This window comes from Pezoporus flaviventris, unplaced genomic scaffold (assembly GCF_033815535.1).
Source record: "Pezoporus flaviventris isolate CSIRO_AGI_PZ_B2104156 unplaced genomic scaffold, CSIRO_AGI_Pfla_v1 ptg000017l, whole genome shotgun sequence".
Taxonomy (NCBI): Eukaryota; Metazoa; Chordata; class Aves; order Psittaciformes; family Psittacidae; genus Pezoporus; species Pezoporus flaviventris.
The window spans coordinates 757,589-777,600 of record NW_026892565.1 but is presented as its reverse complement, the minus strand read 5'-3'; the positions used below and the strand labels follow the sequence as shown (position 1 = coordinate 777,600).

The window sequence follows — 20,012 nt, the reverse complement described above, 5'->3', positions numbered from 1 at the left end:
CAAACTGACTGCGGCAGGAGCATCCCTGCCGGCAGGCTCCGGCCCCTTCCGCCACCCCCCGACACACAGCGGCAGCGGCCGGTACCTTTCATTGCGCCTCCATGAACCTGCAGCTCCGGCTCTGCTTCAGCAGCTTGTGCAGAGACTGGTCCTAGAAACGAAACACAAGGATGGGGATAACAAGGAAAAGGCAGGAGGGGCTGGAGCCGGTTTGCTCCCGAGCATCCCCACCCCCAGGCGACATTCCCAGTGAGGGGCTGCAAGCGTCTGCTCACTTCCCCGCCTGTTCCCCTGCCTGCTGGGGACCTTTCCCTTACACCCTGCCTCTCTGCCCTGGTTACTCCCCCTGACCCCTGTGCCCATCCCGGGGAAGGCAAGAGCCAGCCCTTGCTTCTGCAGCCCAGGCACGGAGCTGGAAGGGACCAGAGCAGCGCGGGGAGGGGAGGCAGAGGCTCCGCTGGGAACCCATGGAGTTCCCTTCACCTCCTCTCTTGGGAGCACGCAGATGAGGTTCATTAGAGCAGCAGGACGGAGAGAGGGCAAACAGAAAGGAACAAAGGCAGCGGCTTGCTCGCTCGCCCAGCACGGAATGGGATGTGGTTTGCACTGAGCATCCCCACCTTCATTGTGTAACTCGGTGCCCTTAAAACCAAGTGGGGTTCGTTCACCCCTGGCAGAGGCAGCAGCCTCTCCAGCATGGGAATCTTTGACACAGGACTGTAGGACAGAGCCAGTGCTTGCCATAAGAGCCCCAAAGGCAGCAGGCTCCTGCGTGAGCGCAGCCCTGGGCTAGGGCAGCATCGCCCCCCCTTCTATCCATGCAGACCCCTTGCAGTGGGCTCTGCGAGACTCCCTGACCCACAAACAGGCCTTGTCCCCCCCCCGGCACCCCCTGCCCTGCCACAGCCCTGCAGCTCCCCGAGCCCTGACAGCCGGAGCAGGCACCGCCTGTAGCTTAGCAACAGCCACCTACAGCCGCCTGCCATCACCCGTCACACTTGGGATGATCCCAGCGGGAATCCTGCTGCTGTCACAGACCACAGCACGGAGCAACGGGGCAGGTCCAGCGCAGGGGTGCACACACACACACGGGCTGCTGTACCCCAGACTCACCCTGTGTATAGAGCACTGGGGTGCCTGTTGTGTTTATCGGGTAAGCAGGGAGACAGAGGCATCCCTGAGCAGGGTGGTTGCTGTTATCTCAGGTACAAATCACCACCCCCCCAGACTCATCTCTGCTGTGGGGCTCAGCCTGCAGGGCCCGTCCGAAGGGGACATCGTTTTCCATGGTCACAGTTCCTACATCTCCTCTGCGAGTGTCATGAGAGGAGGGCGATGGAAAAGCATCACTGAAACAGGTCTCAGACCACTGGGCTGGGATCCACCAAACCCATTTCCCACACGAGTGCGAGCTGGCACCAAACCCGACACGTCTGAGCAGGGCTTTTTATTGTCATTCCCAAATAGTCAGCTGGACACCATCAAGGTGGTGGTTAACAAATGACACCTCCCTGGGCTGCGTGCCCCCAGCAGCAGGCACATGCGCACAGCACAAAGGAACACAAAGCAATGCTAAGGAGGAGGAGAAAGGGGCAGACAAGGGCTCAGGTCACCAGCTGCTGGTCTCCTCTCCCCTCAATCCCTTCTCATCTGATGCGCATCACTGCCGGCAGCTGGATCAGCTCGGGGAGCTCGGGCAGCTTAAGCAGCTGTGGAGCGGGGCTCTCAGGACTCACTGACCTCTGTCAGGTGGGTTTTCATGCACGACCACTGGCACATCCACAGATGAGACGAGCGGAGCTGGCTCCCGCTTCCAGACCCCAGAGAAGTCGTCTTCCTGCCCTTCCTTCTCCAGCTCTAACGTGCAGCCCTGCGATGAGACCCCCTCAAGCATCAACGCCTGACAGAGGCAGAGCTCGCTGCTGGTGCCAGTGTCTCTGCTGTCACTACGGTTACCCAAAGCTCAAGCAGAACTGTCTCAAATGGCCTGGAAGAGGCTGCTTTCAGCACAGCAGCTCACAGCAAGTGACTCAGAGCCCTTGGAGAGGGCCGGAGTGTTTCTGTGGGTCCTTCATGGGAGCAGGCAGAGCCCAGACCTGCCCATTCAGCCCAGCACGGTCCCAGAGAGCAGAACCAGCAGGACCCACCCCCAGCAGCAGCAATGCAAAGCTCTGCCCCAGTCCAGCTGCACATAACTGCACATAACTGCACATAACTCGCTATTCTTGGCTTCCACGCTGCTTAAAGACAATGAAATCAGCGTGAAGCCCTCTACCCACACTTGGTCTCCCTCCCCTTCAGCATCACCTGAATCCCAGTGTGAAGCGATGCTGCAGGAGCCAGGAGCTGCCCGAGCACCCCCTTCCCTGCAGCCGTGGTCTCCTCCCAGGCAGAGGGAATCACTTATCCCAAACACACTGGGAGCATTAACAGTTTTCCTTCCTTAAATGGCTACATTAAACTCAAAATGAGTGGTAATTTATCAGAGGAGAGGCCAGCACAGTGCTGAGCCCTCCAGGGCACAGAAACCCTGGCTGTAAGGGCTCAGCACAGTTCAGCACCCACAGCAACCCCAAAAGGTCTTGTGCCAAGTGGCTGTGGAGCATTTATGACCTGCAGTGACTTGTGATTTATAAGAGATGCACTGGGGGGTATTAGATTGCTCTATGGGCTGAACAGGGAGAGCGATCTCAGCACTGGTCACTGCTTTCCCTTTATTTCCTATCTCATCCCATAGAGGTTTTGCCATTCCAGGTTTGGAAATCCCTCAGGAGCCAGCACACAACCCAGCTGGAGCAGAAACCTGCCCCCTCCAGCCATCAGGGTGTCCTTTAGGCTCATGCACAACCCTAAAGAATGCATTGCAACGAGCACAGTGAGGAGGGATCCTGTTGACACCTTTCCAGATGGAAGGCAATGCAAAAAGGCCCCAGAAGATGAAAAGCCAGAGAGATTCCCAAATGTTCCATGCTTAATGCTCAGACTGAGGATATCCACCCTGAGACATCACCATACACTGCAGCCACGCTCACACATACACCCTCCATCCAGGGAGGCCCTCAAGCCAATTTATCCAACACATGAAACTGTGCATGCTAGAAACAGACCCCTGAATTCTCCCTCAGACCGAGGCAGATCCAACCCAACACAAACTGATGCTGTCCCACTTGCTCTGAAGAGCCTCCATCACTCACAGAACCACCTCAAACCCTCACTCAGGCAGTGGCCACATCAGGGCCACCCCGAGGATCCAGGAGACCACAGCACTTTGTCCTGGCATCTCATCCCAAGTTCAGCTGGGCCACAAGAGCTCACCCTCAGCTTTGCTCTCTCGAGCAGCCCGAGTCCAGGTTTCCATCCCTGGGTCAGACCCAGGGCACCCATCACATCCCCCTCAGGCGCTGTGCTCCAGGCACCACTGCTCCCATCCTCTGCCAAGCGTCCCCACGCTCCTCGCTGTCACCAGGAGGAGGTTAAAGCAGACCCAGACGCCAACCTGCTAACGAAACCGCTGCCTTCCAAGGCAGAGCTCTTGTACTCACCTGAACGTGTGAGTACAGGGGCTGCAGGGGCTGCAGGAGCACAGGGGCTGCAGGAGCACAGGGGCTGCAGGGCTGGCTGCCACCCAGGCAGCACCGGCAGCCGCAGCGGTTCCCAGTGCTCCCGGCGTCACAGGAGAGGCAGGAACAGGGACAATGTGCTGGAAATAGCACACAAACCCCGAGATGAAATCACAGCTCCCGCTCCTCGGCGCCGGCAGGAACCAGCAGCTTCGGTTCAGCTCTGCCCTGCCTGCCTGCACTCCGTCAAGTAAAGGGCAGGGAGAGATGACACAGCACAAAGGCAGCTGGAAAGAGGCTCGGTGCAGGGGACCTGTGCCTGTCCCGAGGAGCATCCACGGTACAAGGCCAGGAGTAGGGACACAAAGAGATCCCCAGGAGCCAAGGAGGGGTGTGAGGCACAGCCCAGCTCCCCCCTGCCTGCTCCTGGTTCTCTTCCCAGTACAATTCCAGGTCTCAGCAGCACTCCGGTGCTTTCCTGACTTCCAGGCACAGAGTCCAACCCAATCCGGAGAAGGGAAAGGACCATCAATCCCTGTGGCTCAGCTCTTCCGCTCCCAGTGTGGCCCCAGACCACTTAATGCTCATCACTTGCTTCAAGGGGCAGAGACGGAGGTGCTGAGAGGTGCCAGGGATGGGATGCCGCCACACAGCCTCAACACACCTTGCGTGGGCAGGGACCTTGGTCCTGCCTGGGTGGCACACGCCATATTGGCTTAAAGCAGGGATTTCACCCAAACATAAGGGACAAGTGATGAGAAAGGATGGGAAATGGGGATAATGCTCTTTGTGCTGCCTTCACCTTCACTGGAAGCTGGTAGGACACGGTGCACCTCGGCTAACACAGCTTCCAGTGTGGGAGCAGCCCCTAAGCCTCCCCATTAATCACTGCGGCTGAAGTGAGCTGCTTTCCCTCCTACAAGCACACAAATGTCACCTTGGCAGTGCAGGATAAACACCAGCACGGTGTGAAGAGGCCCCGAGGGCTCAGGTACCAACCCCTGCTATAAAGAAACGCTCATCTCAGCAAGGACACAGCCAAACAGGACACTGGGGAGAGCAGAGCTTCCAGGACGCTCCAAGTCCACGTTTCTCCCTGCTCAGCACCCAGAAGAGACCCCTAAATCCCTCCCCACCAAGCCACAGACACCCTTTCTGCAGGCTTCGCCATTCCACATCTGCAGCACCACAGCTGGATTGCCAAAAGCCTCCAACTTTTAAGCAGAAAAGGCTTTAAAGAAACCCTCTGAGAGGCAGGGGCTCCTTTTGCTGCTCCCTGCTCACACCCCGGCAGCTGAGGCTTTAAACAGAGCAGGCACGAAACGTTGAGCCCGGCATTTCCGACCTCCCCTCGCATGGAATCGAGTTTCCTTGCCATAGTAACAGCTCCCCGGAACAACAACAACAAAATCCACTGGTTCCTCTGCAAATACCCACTTGGCAAGAAGAGAGGCAGAAGGGAAGAGCAAAAGCATGAATTCATCGTGGCAAGCAAAGGAGAAGCAGCAGCTCACAGGCAGCTCGTTCCACTCCTGTTCCCCAGCATCTCCCTTTGCAGACATAAGGAGGTGCAGTTTGAAGGTGAAGAGGCTGTGACCGAGCTGACCCCCCCCTTCCAGCTTCACTTCTGCCCCCCCAGCACCAGTCCCTTGGGATCATTTCCATGCCAGATGCAATTCCCAGTGGTTGCTAACGGGAGGAAGGCAGAGAGGCTGTGGAAGGAAATATTCCACAGCAGCTGTGCATCAGGAGGGTGCCAGGAGCTTTAGCAGGCTCCAGGACAGCAAGAAAAGCTGCTTAATCTGTTGGTGCCCATGAGCACAAGGAAGATCCCAGCCCATCCTTCCTCCTGGATGGGCTGAAGAACCAGCAGAACAAGATGCACATCCCAGTTTGTCTCCAGGGAGAGAGCTATAATTCCATCGAGGAAAGATAACTCACCTGCGAGATCAAGGATGCCCCGTCCCTGGTCCAGCTCCCAGCAGCATCCTGCATCTCCTCCCCTTGCCCCAGCTGCTGCCTCCGCTCTCCCCACAAGCAGCTTCTCTTTGGCACGGGTCAAATGCAGAAGGTGCTTTTCAAGCCCTGCAGCCTCACTGGTGACGTTCATAAAGCTCCTATTACTCTGTACTTAGGCTGCATCCCTCCGCAGGGGACGGAAAGAGCTTGGGTCAGACCTCAGCTGGGGGCAGCTCAAGGCAAACACCATCGCTGCTGAGACAGGGCCTGGCCTGGGAGAAGGGCTGAAAATGTGGGATTTGGGACTATGGGGCTGGGAGGAGAGCCCCCTCCTTAACCCACTTTTAGCACAGTCTCAAAGCTTTGTTTCTGGTGGTTTATTAAAAGCCTGGCCTGACAGTGGGAGAAAGCAGCTCCTGCTTTAAAGCATCCCACTCCCTTCCCCATCACCCACTGACCTCCAGCAGAAACTCCCTCCCTCCTGCCAGGAGAGCTTGGGAAGCACAGGGATGTACTCACAGCGCTGGGTCGAGGTGGAGCATGGCTCTGCTTAGAGATGCTCTATCAATGCCCGAATCCTCAGTGCCTGTGGAGCATCCTCCTCCTCCCTTCCCGCACCGGTGGCAGGGATGCGAGCAGCATGGGGAGCAGCTGGGGCTGGGATTGCTGTGTGGGAGGGATGCAAGGGAAGAATGGAATCAGCATCAATCCAGCAGCTCTGATCCTCACCCTCCCGAGATGTAGGACAATGAACGGGGAGCGCGTTTCCCCATCTGCTCTCCTGCTCGGCGCTGCAGCCGGGCTGTGCGTGCCTCTGTGTACCCGCTGCATCACCAGCCCCATAGTTTAAGCCTTTTATGGCTCCCTGTGTTCGCACAGGATGTTCTGTAACAGCAGCTCTCCCTCAGCCCGCCCTCCCTGCCTGCGAGCACACAGCTCCGAGGCAAAGGACGGAGATGGGCGAAGGGAGGGGAGCAAGAACAGCAGGAGCTGCCTCCAAGAGCAGCCCTGGGTCTGTCCCAGTGGTGGCTGGGAGCTGGGGGACCCCACGCTGCACGGATGTAGGACCCTTTGGATCCCCGCTCCCAGCCTAAGAGTCATCCCAGGCTTCCCCTGCCCTGCCCTGCTGCCCCTCGAAGCGCTGCAGAGTAACTTTGCAGAACAAAACACTTCTAAGCCACAGCCAAACGAGAACGATCCTCTCAACGCAGCGTCCACCGAGCTTCACAGCACCTCCCCAGAGACGCGCTTGCAGTGGAGCCCAGCAGACATCCCCAGTCCTTCAGGAAGTGCCTGAGCTCTGGGAGTCCTCAACACCCTCGGGGATCCCTGCTCCTTTCAGCGTTGTGCTCAGCTCTTCCCACCGGCCCAGACCCCCCAGCTCGGGGCACGGCTGGTACCCACGCAGCAGCATCGAGGGCTTGAGAGCCCAACAGCCCCTGAACCTGCATCTTCCAGACTCCCATTTCCACGTCCTGGTCCCCTTCCCTGAGCCAGGGACAGGCTCCAGAGGTGCTCAGAGGAGTTTCCAGGTTGAGCCCTGACAAAGAGCCCCTCGGTGCTGACCCCAAGCTCAGCCCTGTACTGATGCAGACTGGGTTGACCCCTCCCCATGGCTCATAGTCGAGATAGGGAACTATTTGAAAGCAGCTCTGGCCGTAAAGGAAGAAAGATGAGGAAATCAACAAGAAGTGGAATCAAATGACTCCCCATAAAGCACATTCTCATCCCCTGGCTGCTATTTAAATCTCTGTTAGCTTTCCAGTGGGAGGATTCAATTTGCATTTAAATAAAAACCTCAAGCAGGGGGGCAATCCAACCCGAAGATGTTCATTACAAAGGCATTCACTTAAGAGCTTCGAAAAGACCCCATCAAGCTGGATTCCAACAGGGGGCTGTGAGCACCGGGGCGTTAGCAGACACTTGGCATTGGGAAGCTGTTGTTATTTACCACAGTGGTCACAGACCTGAACAAAGGCTTCCAATGAGCTCCCTGCTTACAACCAGGGTAAAGCACAGGAGGTTCTCAAACCTCCTGGCTGCAGGGGTAGGGTTCCTGGGGAAGGAAACGGGCGGCTGCAGGACAGGGTTGGCAGCTCCTCTCCATCCCCACATCAAACCAAGGAGCTCCCGTGATGGGCACCATGGAATGGTTTGGGTTGGAAAGGACCTTACAGCTCATGCAGTTCCAACCCCCTGCCATGGGCAGGGACACCTCACACTGGACCAGCTTCAACACTGTCTGGTACTTGGGTGACCTTTATGGGTAAAGAGGAAGCAGAAGCCTCGATACCCCTCATCCTCACAGTCCTACACATTGGATGTTAATAACTTATTAAATACCCTTTCATTTTCATAAGTGTTTAATTCACCCATTGAAAACCAACCAAGGTACCTCCAAACCCCCCTGCATCACTTCTTAGCTCAGCACAGGCAGCTTCACCTTCCCACGAGGAGCAGTCTGCACCACGTCAACACCTGCAGGAGACAGGAGAAATGGAAGATGAAGGCGAAAAGGGCCAGTTTAAATGGGACAACAGCAGTGAGACAGGGACAGCAGCTCGGCCATGGAGCCCCAGCCACTGCCCGAGCAGTGCATGAGTCAGACCTGACAGGCTGGAAAGCAACTGGGAAGGAGGGAGCTTGTGCAGAGCCCTATAGAGACCCAAACAAAGGCAGCGCTGGCTTCGCTCAGCAGATGCTGTTTGAGCAATGGGAATTGCACAGGACCGGAATACCTTGGAAGAGAAGGAAGGTTGAGGGACACGGATTTGTGCTCTAAAGGAAGAACTTTTCCAACCTGCTTGGAAATTACAAAGATGGCACAAAGAATAACGTAATAGTGCTGGAAACCTGGAGCAGCTTCCTGCAATTCCACATCTGTTTCCATGGGAACAGCAGGAGAGGTGCAGGAATTCCTGCAAATGCCACAAGCCAAACGTGGGGAATAAACATCTTCCAGCAGCAGGGTCAGGGCCAAGGAGCACAGACTGAAACACAGCAAGTTCCATCCGAGTATGGGGAAGAGCTTCTTTAAGGGTGGCAGAGCACTGGAACAGGCTGCCCAGGGATGGGGGGATGCTCTGGAGACATTGAACCTGCTTTAGCAGGGGGTTGGACTGGATGCTCCACAGACATCCCTTCCAGTCCCAACCGCTCTGTGTGATTCTGGGAATTCATTTCCCTCCTTACCTGCATCCCTTCAGGTTGAGCCAACTCGATCCAATGAGCACTCAGCCAAGTGCATGGGAAAGGCACGTGGAATTGCACTGAGCAGACCAGGAGCTAAGAAAATAGGGAGAAAGGATTAAAAAGCACACAAGCTTTTAAGTAAAAGGCTTTTCCTTTAGAAGAGATCAGGATCAGGTAGATAAAGGGAGGAAAACCCTGCAAGAGGACCAAGACCTGCCCATGCATTTCTGTTCCAAGAGGGGGCCAAGCACACAGCATCCCTGGCACTGCTGGTGATGGAAGAGAGCAATGCAGGGGAACCAGAGCCAGCCCTCGGGCCTCTCCCCTGTCATCCCTCGCAGAGATGCGGCAATCTGACAGTTCATTAAGTAGTTAATTCATTAATTCTCCCTCCTGCAGGGCCCTGAGCTGGTTACAGCACAGACAGAGACCGTAATGCGTGCAGACAGGAACCAAGAGCTTCGGGAGCTCTGGGGCAGCGTTTAACCCAGGGGGAGAAGTGCACCAGCTGTGTCTGCCCACTTGCCAGGCACAGAGAGACGTCAGCTCAGGACACAGGGGCACTTTGAAGAGACGGTTGCTGGGGAATACGAAAACCCAACCAAAAGGCAAGCCCCCCTCATGCACAGTAACACTCAATCAGCTACAGCGAGCAGAACGGCAGCAGCAGCATGAAGAGCCTTGGGCTGTGTGGCAGGGAGGGGATGGATGCATCTGGCTTCGCAGGCTTCTAGAGCAGCAAAACACAAGTCCATGGTTATACACAAAGAGCTGTTTGTTCCCAGGAAGAGGGTTCATGCACGACACAGCAGGGCTGGGAACAGCTCAGGGCCGTGCAGGGTTACCACAGCATGGAGACAAGGCAGAGGTCTGCGGGTACCCCAGGCTGCATCACTTCAGTGCTCACAGAGGGTCTGTTACCATGGAAGATCGCATCCTCCTCCCGACCCATCCAGCAGGAGTGAACACATTCCGGTGCAGGGCCCACAGTGCTCTGGGCTCTCCACAGACTGTGTCCAGCCCTGAGGAGGAGCTGATGCAGGAGCAGGGACCTGGAATGGCGCAGTTTTGTTCTCTGGTCTTCAAAGGAGGCGAGGGTTGATCATTCCTGAGGCAGGCAGGGATAAGAGCCAAGGGCAGCCTGTGGGGAGAAAGGGTTTGAAAGGGGCGTTGGGTAAAACACCTCAGCGCAGCTTTGTGGGTTTTCTATGTAAGCAATAATGAGATTGTGCTCAATTAACTCTTGGCCTGTCCGAAACCGTTCCCTTGAACAGCAGACCCCGGGGTTCTTCCCTTTGGGGTGGGGTGTTGGAGCATCCCGTGCTTTACAAGGACCACTTTGAAAGTGAACCGTTTCACAAGTCAGATGCTTTGTTTCACAGGCTGCCGCAGTGAAACGGGTCCATTCCTCAGCATTTTCACCTTTGTTTTGCTGATCCCCAAAGCTAAGTTCATGGGCAAACATTAATCTGTTCACAACGGCCTTTTGCCCAATTCTCCCTGGATTAAGATCTGTTCTTGGCTTCTAGTCCTCTGTGACAAGCCATCAGAACCCCTCCATGTGTCCATCCACAGCAATTCATTTCCAGCTTGGCTGGACCGTGACAGCCTGCAGGCACCTCTGGCCACCTTCTTTATACATTCCCTTCAGTCCTTATAGATTGGCTGCAAAATTGCTTCTGCACCTGCAAGATCTTAAGCGTGGTTGGATGGAGCTAAAGGCCAGAAGAGCCAAGTGATGAGTAGATCCTGACGCAGCAAAACCATCCCTAGGAAGAACAAGGCAGGTGCAGAAGGAAGAGGATGTCTCACCCATGTCTTGTCTTCTGTAGCTTCCACTCTCCAGCCATCTCCAGCCCAGCTGCTGCCCATCCTGGGCTGTCTCTGGGAACAGAGGGAAGTCGATTCTAAGTGACCTCACTGCTCCAGCACTTCTTCTACTCCCTATTTAGCACCCATTTTGCTGCCATTACTCTCCCACAGCTGTTTCTGCCAAGCACAGATCCCTGCTGACAGGACTCTGTGGAGAAGGCTCCAGTGCATAAAATTAGGGCACAGGAGGCAGCTCCTCAGGGACACCAGGATGGTGCTGGGAGCCCTCCTGCACCCGAGGCACCGGGGTCGGTGCTCAGCTGAGGGAGGTCAGCTTGTCATTAATCCTACCCACACCCGCAAGGGAACTTCACAAAGCAGGGTAAGGAGCTGGAGGCAAAGAGAAGTGAGACAGCTCAGGCAGCAAGAGGAAAGGCAGTGCAGAACAGCAGCCAGGTCAAGGGGCTCCTCTGCTGGTACCCAGAGCGATCGCTCTTCTGCAGGTATCTGGAAAACCCCGAGTCCACATCTCCTTTGGGAAGTACTTAAAATCCCCAAGAGATGAGGTTAAAATAAAGGCTGCTTACCTGCAGTCTACTCTGCTAACATGGATCCCTCTGGAACACCAGTTGCTATTGTCAGATCACTGTGCTCTTGTCCATCATTTTCTCATCCTGCTGGAAAAAGAAATACCACTTTAAACTCATGTAGTGCATAGGTCAGTGAGTAATGCACAATAAACAGTAATTTGCCTCTGGATACATCATCTAATCACAGCAGCTCAAACATCTGCATGTGAGGAAAAGAGTTTTATAATCAACATCCCTGGTACAAGCTCCAAGGCCTCACTCAACACTGGAGTCCCTTTGTGCTGGGTGCCACCAAGAGGCAGGAATCTTGTGCCAAAGAGGCTGATGGCCATACCCTGCAAAGATATAGCATCGTGCAACAAGGCCCATTTCCAGGGCTGAAGACTAAATGCTAGACTTTTCAACAGCTTACATTGCACATCACACAGGTAAGTGCTTGGGCTAAAAGATCCGCTCGGAATTGCCTGTTTCGAGATGATCCCTGGCTGAATTTTAGATGTTAAGTGGAATTTATCCCACAACTACATCAAAAAGTTCTCCCAAATCATTCTCTTCAAAAGAGAGCACCACCTCCTTTACGGTCCCCACCTCCTTTATGGTCCCCACCTCCAGGCTAGAGCCATGCTGAGAAGGAAGTGGAATGCCTTGAGGGAACCCTGCCAGAATTCCTCTGGAATGAGCAAGCTCCTTTGCTCAGGGTTGACTGGGCAGCACACTGAAGTGCATGTTAGATAAACACAGATAAGATGGAAGATTTCTAAGCTCAAGACCAAGAGACCAAGGTCAGTGCTTCCGTACTGCCGTATTAGCAAGTCAAATGAGATGCCATAACTCATGGCCTCCTTTGGATGGGGCAGCAGTCTGAGGGTTGTGCCTTGGAGGGGTTTTGTCCCCAGAGGAGTGCAGGGAGGTGCCTGCAGTAAGTTAATGTCATGGTACCGTTATCCTACGGAAAGCCTTGGGAGTGCCGTGGGCTCTGCTGCCAGCTGGTCCCTCAGCAGCTCATCCCCGGCAGTGTCCCTGCTACCTGTTAATGTTTCAGGACAGAGCCATTAGTGCAGGCTGTGGGCAGGGAATGAAACCAAAGGCCTCAATGCCACAGGACGCAGCCCAGGTCCTCGTTATTCAGACATTTAACCAAGACACTTCCCCTGTGAGGGGTCCACACACACAGGAACAATGCGAAGCTGATTTAAAGGTATGGAACCGACAGCCTCATACAATTCACATTCCGGAAGTGGGGAGTAAAGCAATCCTCTAGTTAGTGCTTTATCACTCAGTCATCTGATGTGTCCTCTATTCTTTATCAATCCTTTATCTAATTTTCTATTTAAAACCCTGATGAGAGATGGCCCATCATGAAGTGGCACCGATTTTCATTTGTTAGCTACTATTTCACAGTCATCCTCATGAATGCACTGAAAGCTACTACATCAGCTTAAGAGATGGAGTACAAGTTCTGTTGCCACAAATTAACCTGGCTGCCTTTAATAGTCATTGCTAGAAAGGCAGAATGCAGAGACAGGAACAGTGCTGGAAGCCCCACGAGTTCACTTCACTAGGGATAGCCGGCTGCAAAGATGACAAAATGAATGTGGAACAAGTACAGATACTTCCATTTCCTCCTTGCTATTCTCTTGATTAACCTGAATCAGGCAACAGAAGCTTCATTTGATGCTCAGGCATTTGCAGTTGTGAAGGCAACAAAAGAGAGGAGCCAGATGGACTGAGGGCACACCAATGACTTTCACTGTGGCATTAAAGGGCAATGTGTTTTCTGATAGCATAACAAGGAAGCACTTCCTCACTGAAGCAGCCAGAGAAGAGCTCTGAGTGGAACAGCTTCTCACTCCCCTTCCAAAAGAGAGCTCAAGCAACTGGAAGGCAGGTCACAGAAGGATGCTGTAATTAACTGATTAGAGGTAATTGCTGCATTTGTCAGGAGCTCATACAAAGCACATCAGTTGATATCAACTCAATTTCCTTCAGTTAGCTGTAGAGACATCAAATATTCATGCGTTAGCAGATTACTTCACTATCGCCAGAGGCTCCGGCTGCTGTCACTTTGAAGTCTTTTGTTCCAAAGGTTACTCCTGGAGCTCTGAGTGAGGAGAAAGGGAAAAAAACATTCCTTAAAACACGAGTGAATTCACCCGAAACTCCTACACCAGGCTGCAGGATGGGATTCGTGATACGGCTACAGTTTATCAGTGACACAGAGCTCCTCGCGCAGCCACTGGAGCACTCGGTGGCCACAGACGTGCTTTGTCAGGGTGCTGGTTCGCCATCAACCAAGCAGCATCCAGGCAGGCGCCTACAGAGCAGGGCTGCAGGATCACAGAGGGGCTGCAGACAAAGCCAGCGGTGAGCAGCCACACTGGAGCCTGAAGATCCCACTCGTGTTGGGGTCACCCACCAAACCCCAGCGAACAGCCACGGATCCAGCCCCACAGCTCAACGCAGCCCAAGCAGCAAAGCACCTTTTCCTTTAACTCATTCCCAATCCCTGCACAAAGCAGCTGTGCTTGAACCAGCTCTGCCTTTGTGATGACAGCTGCTGCACGCTCAGATTAGCCCCATGCACAGCTGGTGGCTCAGGGGGGTTCACAACGTGCCCAAACCCTTCAGGAGTCTGAAACTTCTCCCTTTTAAAGCAGCAACAAAACTCACCCCGTTCGAGTAATTGCTGAGACAAAGCTGGATCCTCATTACAGGCTCCAGCAGAAACGGGAAGTTTGGCTTCATCTTTGAAGGGAACTTCAAAGGACATCACAAGAAAGAGAAGGTGGGGGCAAAGCAGCTTTTGAGTGGAAGGAACTCCCCAAAAGGCCTTTGGAGATTAAACCCCAACATCCTACTCGAGTACAAACCCCTTTCAGCTCTGATTCTTCAGGTTAGGTGACCCCCACAACGGTCCCCCCACTTCACCCTCTCCATTCTGCCTTTATCTGTTCAGCCACAGTGCTGCTGCAGCAGGGTTTTGCTTGCTTCCCATACAACTCCCTGCTGTAGCCTTCACTTAGTCGATGCTTTCCGTGCTGAAGGTATTGCTCTGCCAGTCTGAGAGCAGCACACACACAGACGGAGCACAGTGAAGTAATGCTGCCCGCCTGAAAAGGTAGATTGCCCGTGTTTGTTTGCCATAGCGAGAAGGGAAAAGCCACGTCAAGCCCACAGATCAAGGAGCAGCATTGTCAGGGCTCCAGGAACACAATGGTGGGTTCCAGTGATGCTCCTGCAGCACATTTCCATGCATATGACCCAGACCAAATGAATCATTGCTAGCACAGAAACCCCGTGCACGGCCGCACGCAGCAGCTGCTCCTCCATGCCTTGGTCTCTGGTGACCTGATTTTGATTATCACATTTGCCAGCCCCATGAGGGGGAAGAAATCAACACCAGAGATCAGAGCTGTTTGTTCTAAAGGGCAAAACTGCCTCGAGCTGCTCCCCCTTTCTCCCCTCAACAGGACGGAGGCTTCAGATCTGCTCTTTAATGTCTCTCTGGGTTGGTTGCTGGAGCAATGCTCTTCCCTCTCTGCACTAAAGCAATGGGGGAAGGATAAAATGAGGTGACCTCAGCGACATTCCCGTAGCCTTTCTATTCCTGTGTGGCAAGTGACAGGTACCCATCTCACAGCCCACAAAACCCATTGCTATAGATAAACATCTATAGCGATAGACAAACATCTACAGGCGAAAGGGGGTTTGGAAAGAGGAGTCCATGTTCACCGAGAGTAAAGGAACAAAGATCACATAAGAGAACCTTTGACTTCCCCCCTGGTGTTCTCTAACACAATAGTTGAGCCTTACCCAGTGTTGGGTGTTAGCAGCTACTCTGATGTAACTTCAGTGGTGAAGTCAACTGGAAAGGAATTTCACTTTGATGTAGAAAAACCCTTCTGGAAGAGAAAAAGTTGGAAGTGTCCCAGGAGCTGAAATAGAAAAATGAGATCTATTATTTAAAGAAGTTTATCCAAGAAAAACCCAATTCTCACCTTTTATGGGAGCAGAATTAGAAAGACAGCAGCAAGCATTGCTGGGACAAGCCCAAGTTGATGCATCATCAGAGAGAAGTGACTAATGGGGCTTTGCCAGAGCCTGCCAGGGAAGAGAACAGCACCTTGGAGGGCTTCTTTTAAATCATAATAATGCTAATGATGATAATAATGGTTCAACTGTTTAACAGCAGCAGACCGAGATTAGAGAAGATGCTCAGGTTCCAGTGTTATCCTTCCAAGGGCTCCAGTCACTTGCATTAAGCCACCCCATCCCTCCCCACAGCACAATTAAACGCCAACCCAACTGCACACCACATAGCAAACACATGGGAAGTATTTATTCAGGCTTCCAGAGGGAGGTTTGGACACATCCTGCTGTCACCTTACAACTGGCTTTGGTACTGCCCATGCCATGGAGCTCAGTGCTCAGGATCTCTGCTTCCAGATAGGAGGTTGTTTTTTCCCAGCCTTAATTAGAGTTGGAGCAGTGAAAGCAGGGCAGGGATTCAATTCCTCTTTCTTTTAGCCTATTTTCAAACACAAAGGCAATCTTTGTGGCAGCAGAAGCTCAAGGCATCATTCCTACGTGCTGTTAAGAAGCAATGAGGTTCAAAAGAGAAGCTAGTCAAGACAAAAGGCATTTAATGGAAAGAGATCAGGACAGCAGGAGCTCAGGTGTACACAGCCCATCAGCTGCTGAACAGGTTAAAGCAGCTGGAGTTGAGCACAGCTTTCTCCATCCCCCAGGTTAGACTTGGCCTCATCCTTCCTTCCAAAATAGCTTTAAGTGCACGCCTGAGTCAAAGCTAGAGCTGCTTCTGCTGCTATAAAGGCAGGAGAAGAGCTCTGTGTGGAGCGCTGTGTGTTGTGCTTCATTCCAAGTAATAGCTTAGCAAGAAGAAAGGCACCACTTACTTCCCACAGCACCACAGGAGATGAGCGTCAGCACAAGCTCCAGCTCCTGGTGGCTCCATGAGGTTCATCCTCCCCAGCCTTGTTGCCAAAGTTCCCTCTGAGCCTGCACAAGTGCCTGAAGACAAGAACATTCCTAAAGCATTACTTACATCACTGGGATCCCGGCTGATGCCATCGCTCCCACCACACGGCTCGCCAGCATACCCAGGACCAACCACCACCCTATTCCCCAGCGCTTTGAGGTCACAGCTGTCTATGATCAGCCCATTGAGGGTTGCTGGTGCAGGGAGGCACGGAGGGAACCCAAATCCTGCGATTTGGCACTTCCAAACCTTCCAGAACCATGGAATGGTTTGTGCTGGAAGGGACCTTAAAGCTGATCCAGTTCCAACCCGTGCCACGGGCAGGGACACCTCCGATTAGGTGAGAAGCTGCTTCGTTTATGTGGGGTGAAGCACGACCGTGCCCCAGGTCCACAAGCCCCTTCGTTTGCAGCACCCGGGGGGACCACTGAGGCATCGCATGTCACCCACAGCAAGAATTAACAGCCGAGGAGAGCCCACCCCATCCCCGCAGCTCCCCGCGGCCAGCCCCGGCTCTCTGTACCCGCACGCCACGAAAAAGGGAACCCCGAAGGGAGCGGTGACCCCGACGTGATTCGAACACGCAGCCTTCTGATCTGGAGTCAGACGCGCTACCGTTGCGCCACGAGGTCTCGGCAGCCGCAGCTTCCGTGTGCCCACAAGAGCCGGCGGAGCGCTCCGCGCATGCGCGCACTGACGGGGCTGCCCGGTCCCGGTCCCGGTTCCGGTCCGGCGGAGCGAACCGGGCCCCGCTTTGAACCCGCCCCCTGGGGCAGCCACGCCCCCCTGGGCAGTCACGCCCCCCCGGTCAGCCACGCCCCTGTGGGCTGTACCATAGTGCTGGGAGGGGCTCACCCGCCCCCCCCCCCCGCCCCGGGGGTGGGACCTCCCCCGCCCGCCCGCTCTGCTCTGCCCGGATTTAAAGGGCCAGGCCCCGGGAGCGGCAGCCGCGTTCCGTGCGCTGAGCTGGGGCCAGGGCCCGGTGGGAAGGGCTCAGGTGCTTTGTGCTGCCTGTGCCGGTGCGGCTCTGTTGATGTGCGCACAATTCCGGCTGCCTCCGTGGAAGCCGCCTTTGTTTGTAGCCGCGGGACCTGGCGCCGCTCCCGTACCCCTCACTGGGCTGTGCTGCAGCTCCTGCTCGGCACCCGCTCTGGGGTGACCCTGCAGCAGGGCTCGGTGGGAACACACAGGCTTGGGAAGTGATGGGACCTGCCCGTCTCCGGCCACAGCGTCCCCAGTCCCGCCTCCCTCCCATCCTGCTCCCACCCCGGCTCAGGACCGCAAGCAGCACACAAGAAACCAAGTCCATGTCTCTGAGGGGCATCATCGAGCCGGTTTATTGCAACAGCTCCATAGCTGCTTCCCTGCGTGCTCGGACAGGGAACCACCGTGCTTGGTCCGAGTGCAGATGCACAGATGCACAAGTGACCCCCTACAGCCCGCTGCTGCCATGCGCCGGGCTGCCGTGGCCCCAACCGCAGCCAGCAGCAGACAGATCAATAGGCGAGTCTCTGGGTGCAAACCGCAGCCGTGATTTGCATCTATAATTTATAGGACAACCTTGTAAACGAGGCCCGTGCCGGCAGAAGCCATCGGATCAGGGTGTTTACGGCTCCAGGGTACCCGGCAGGCACCAAAGGACACGGTCTCCATCACCTCTGCTGGATTGCTGGTCCCAGAGGGTACAGGGATGCTCCTGCAGCCCCGGCATTGATACCCCCGAGGAGGGCAGCAGAAATGTCCCCATGGGCTTTGGGAAGGGGAACATCCCGGAAGACGATGGCTTGAGAGAGCACTCCAGGGCAATGCTGCTCTGCCCCGGTTCCCCTCTTGCTGCGTTACCCGGCTTGCTCATCAGTGTGTACCGAATAGTTCCCCAGGCAAATGAGCTTTTCCACCTTTGGCTGCGAGTTTTGCAGCTACCCCAGAGTAAAAGCATTGCTGTGGGGCTGAGTTATGCCCCTAGTATTGCTCTTACCCTCATTGACCCCGTTGCCAACCATGGGTAATTGGATTAGGGGTTCTCTTGAAGAAGGAAAGGAGGAAGCTCGTCATTTACCTAATAAAACCTGATCTCCAAACGTCTGTAAAATCCATGCTCTAAAAATCCTTATGGATACCTGCTCTGGCATGGGAAATGCTGGAGGAATCAACACCCTGTGCGTAGATAGAGGTGCTTATTTACAGCTGTCACATTCAGTGTCTGTGCATGGGAGAGGACGCCCGCCTTGCTGGAGATGCTCATTTACCATAGGAGCCTGACGGGGTCTTCTCTCTGCCCAAAGTAGAGGAAAGTCATTTACTGGCATCATGAAAACAGGCTAAAAATAGCTGGTTTCTATGGCTACTGGGGCTGGGAGACTCCTGAGGAACACGTCTGGGTAGGTCCCTCCGTGATGAAATCCAGACAGAAGGATGAAAGGAAAGGACAATAAAAAGAGGTTTAATGCTTTGCTCCTCGTTCGGCAGCACCAAGGAGATGCTGCAGGGATGGTTCTGTGCTTCCCCTCTGCTTGGTGCTGCAAGCTTCAGCAGGGCTCAATGAGGGTTTATTATGGGGGGAATTAGGCAGATTTAGTGGATGGAGCAAAGCCCCAGAGCAAACCCTTTGAGTTGAAGCAGGGCTCTGTTGGGTCCTGGCTCCCTCAGCCTGTCCCCGCCTGCTTGTGCTTGTGGTTGATGCGCTTTTGCATAGGGATGGGGCTTTTGCATAGGGATGGGGCTGAGCCACACTTAGGAGCAATCTGAGCGCTGGGGTCCAGTCCAGGCCTGCTCCTGCAGAGCTGATACCTCTGTAGACATCTCATTCTCCCTGGACTTCTGCTGCCATAAAACAAACTCCAGCCTGATCCGGATCTTTACACTTGCAGTAACTCCAGAGCAGTGATTCATCCATCCTTAGGCTCGTGTGTTCCCCATTGGTCACCACGCGTTACAGTGCAAAGCTAAAGCTACATTAGAGCACTACAGTTTGTGTTTCACCACCTTCCTTTTGGCCTACAGATAAATCCCAAGGTCCTCGCCAAGGACAGCCCTGGGGCTGCAAACCCCGAGTCCCGCAGGCTGTGCTGATGTGCAAAACCAGGATCAGAACCAGGTCAGCATCTTTCCTAATCACCATTGAGATGCCCGTGCCCACCTGGAGCTGCCTGAAGCTGCCTGTTCTTTGTCCTCTGAGTACCAACAGCCTGACAAAGCTGGTGTTCTGGGGCAGCGGTTGTGTTCTGAGCTGTGGGGAAGCAGATGCACAGGGAGGATAGAGCCCAGCCATGGGCTGAAGGCATTATGAGGCTGCCTGAGATACTTCTCCATGCAGGGAGTCAGCGCGGGAACATGGAGCAGCTGGAAGAGCATCCTGCCCGCGGGAGGGAGGAAGGAGGCTTTGTCTTGTTCTCTTCTCTCGGGAACCACCTGGGATGCAGAAATAGCCCTGCCTGTGCAGACACAGCACTCAAACCCAAGCTGATGCTTGCGGGGTGTTTGGTGGAAGCTGCCCATCCTGCTGCAGTGCCTGCATCGGGATAGCCTGGGTTATTCCATAGGATCATAGAAGCACAGAGTGGCTTTTGGATTGAAGGGACCTTCAAGCCAGGGGACTGTGAATGTGGGGAGAGAGAAGAAGACAGAGTGTTTGCACTGTGACAAGAGCTGTCACATCCCAGCCTTCAGGAGCAGACGCTGCCCTGTTTGAATGCTGCCACTGGAAAGAGGAAAAACCCCATCTGCCCACTGTGGAGCCATGGAAGTGAGCGGAATGGGGCTCGGCTCCAGGCAGGTTTGCTACAGAAAAGGCTGGAGGCTGGTGGGAAACAATGTGGAGATGAAAGGAGCCTCAGCCGTCAATCCAGAGGTCAAGTCATTATGATGGGGGAATCAAAAAGCACCGCAAGCCGTTTATGA

At 54.5% G+C, this 20,012-nt stretch overlaps 1 long non-coding RNA gene and 1 other non-coding gene across 2 annotated transcripts; both read right to left on the bottom strand.

The window, feature by feature from the left end:
* Positions 1-7,890: 7,890 nt before the first annotated feature.
* On the bottom strand, positions 7,891-14,643 carry LOC133270098 (uncharacterized). The gene is made up of 4 exons (XR_009743669.1): positions 13,784-14,643; positions 13,145-13,214; positions 8,712-8,804; positions 7,891-7,997 (listed from the first exon to the last, which is right to left on the bottom strand). It is a non-coding gene; the product is annotated as an uncharacterized LOC133270098 (long non-coding RNA).
* A 2,029-nt stretch (positions 14,644-16,672) lies between these two features.
* TRNAW-CCA (transfer RNA tryptophan (anticodon CCA)) lies at positions 16,673-16,744 on the bottom strand. Its single transcript has one exon. It is a non-coding gene; the product is annotated as a tRNA-Trp (tRNA).
* Between the last annotated feature and the right edge of the window lie 3,268 nt (positions 16,745-20,012).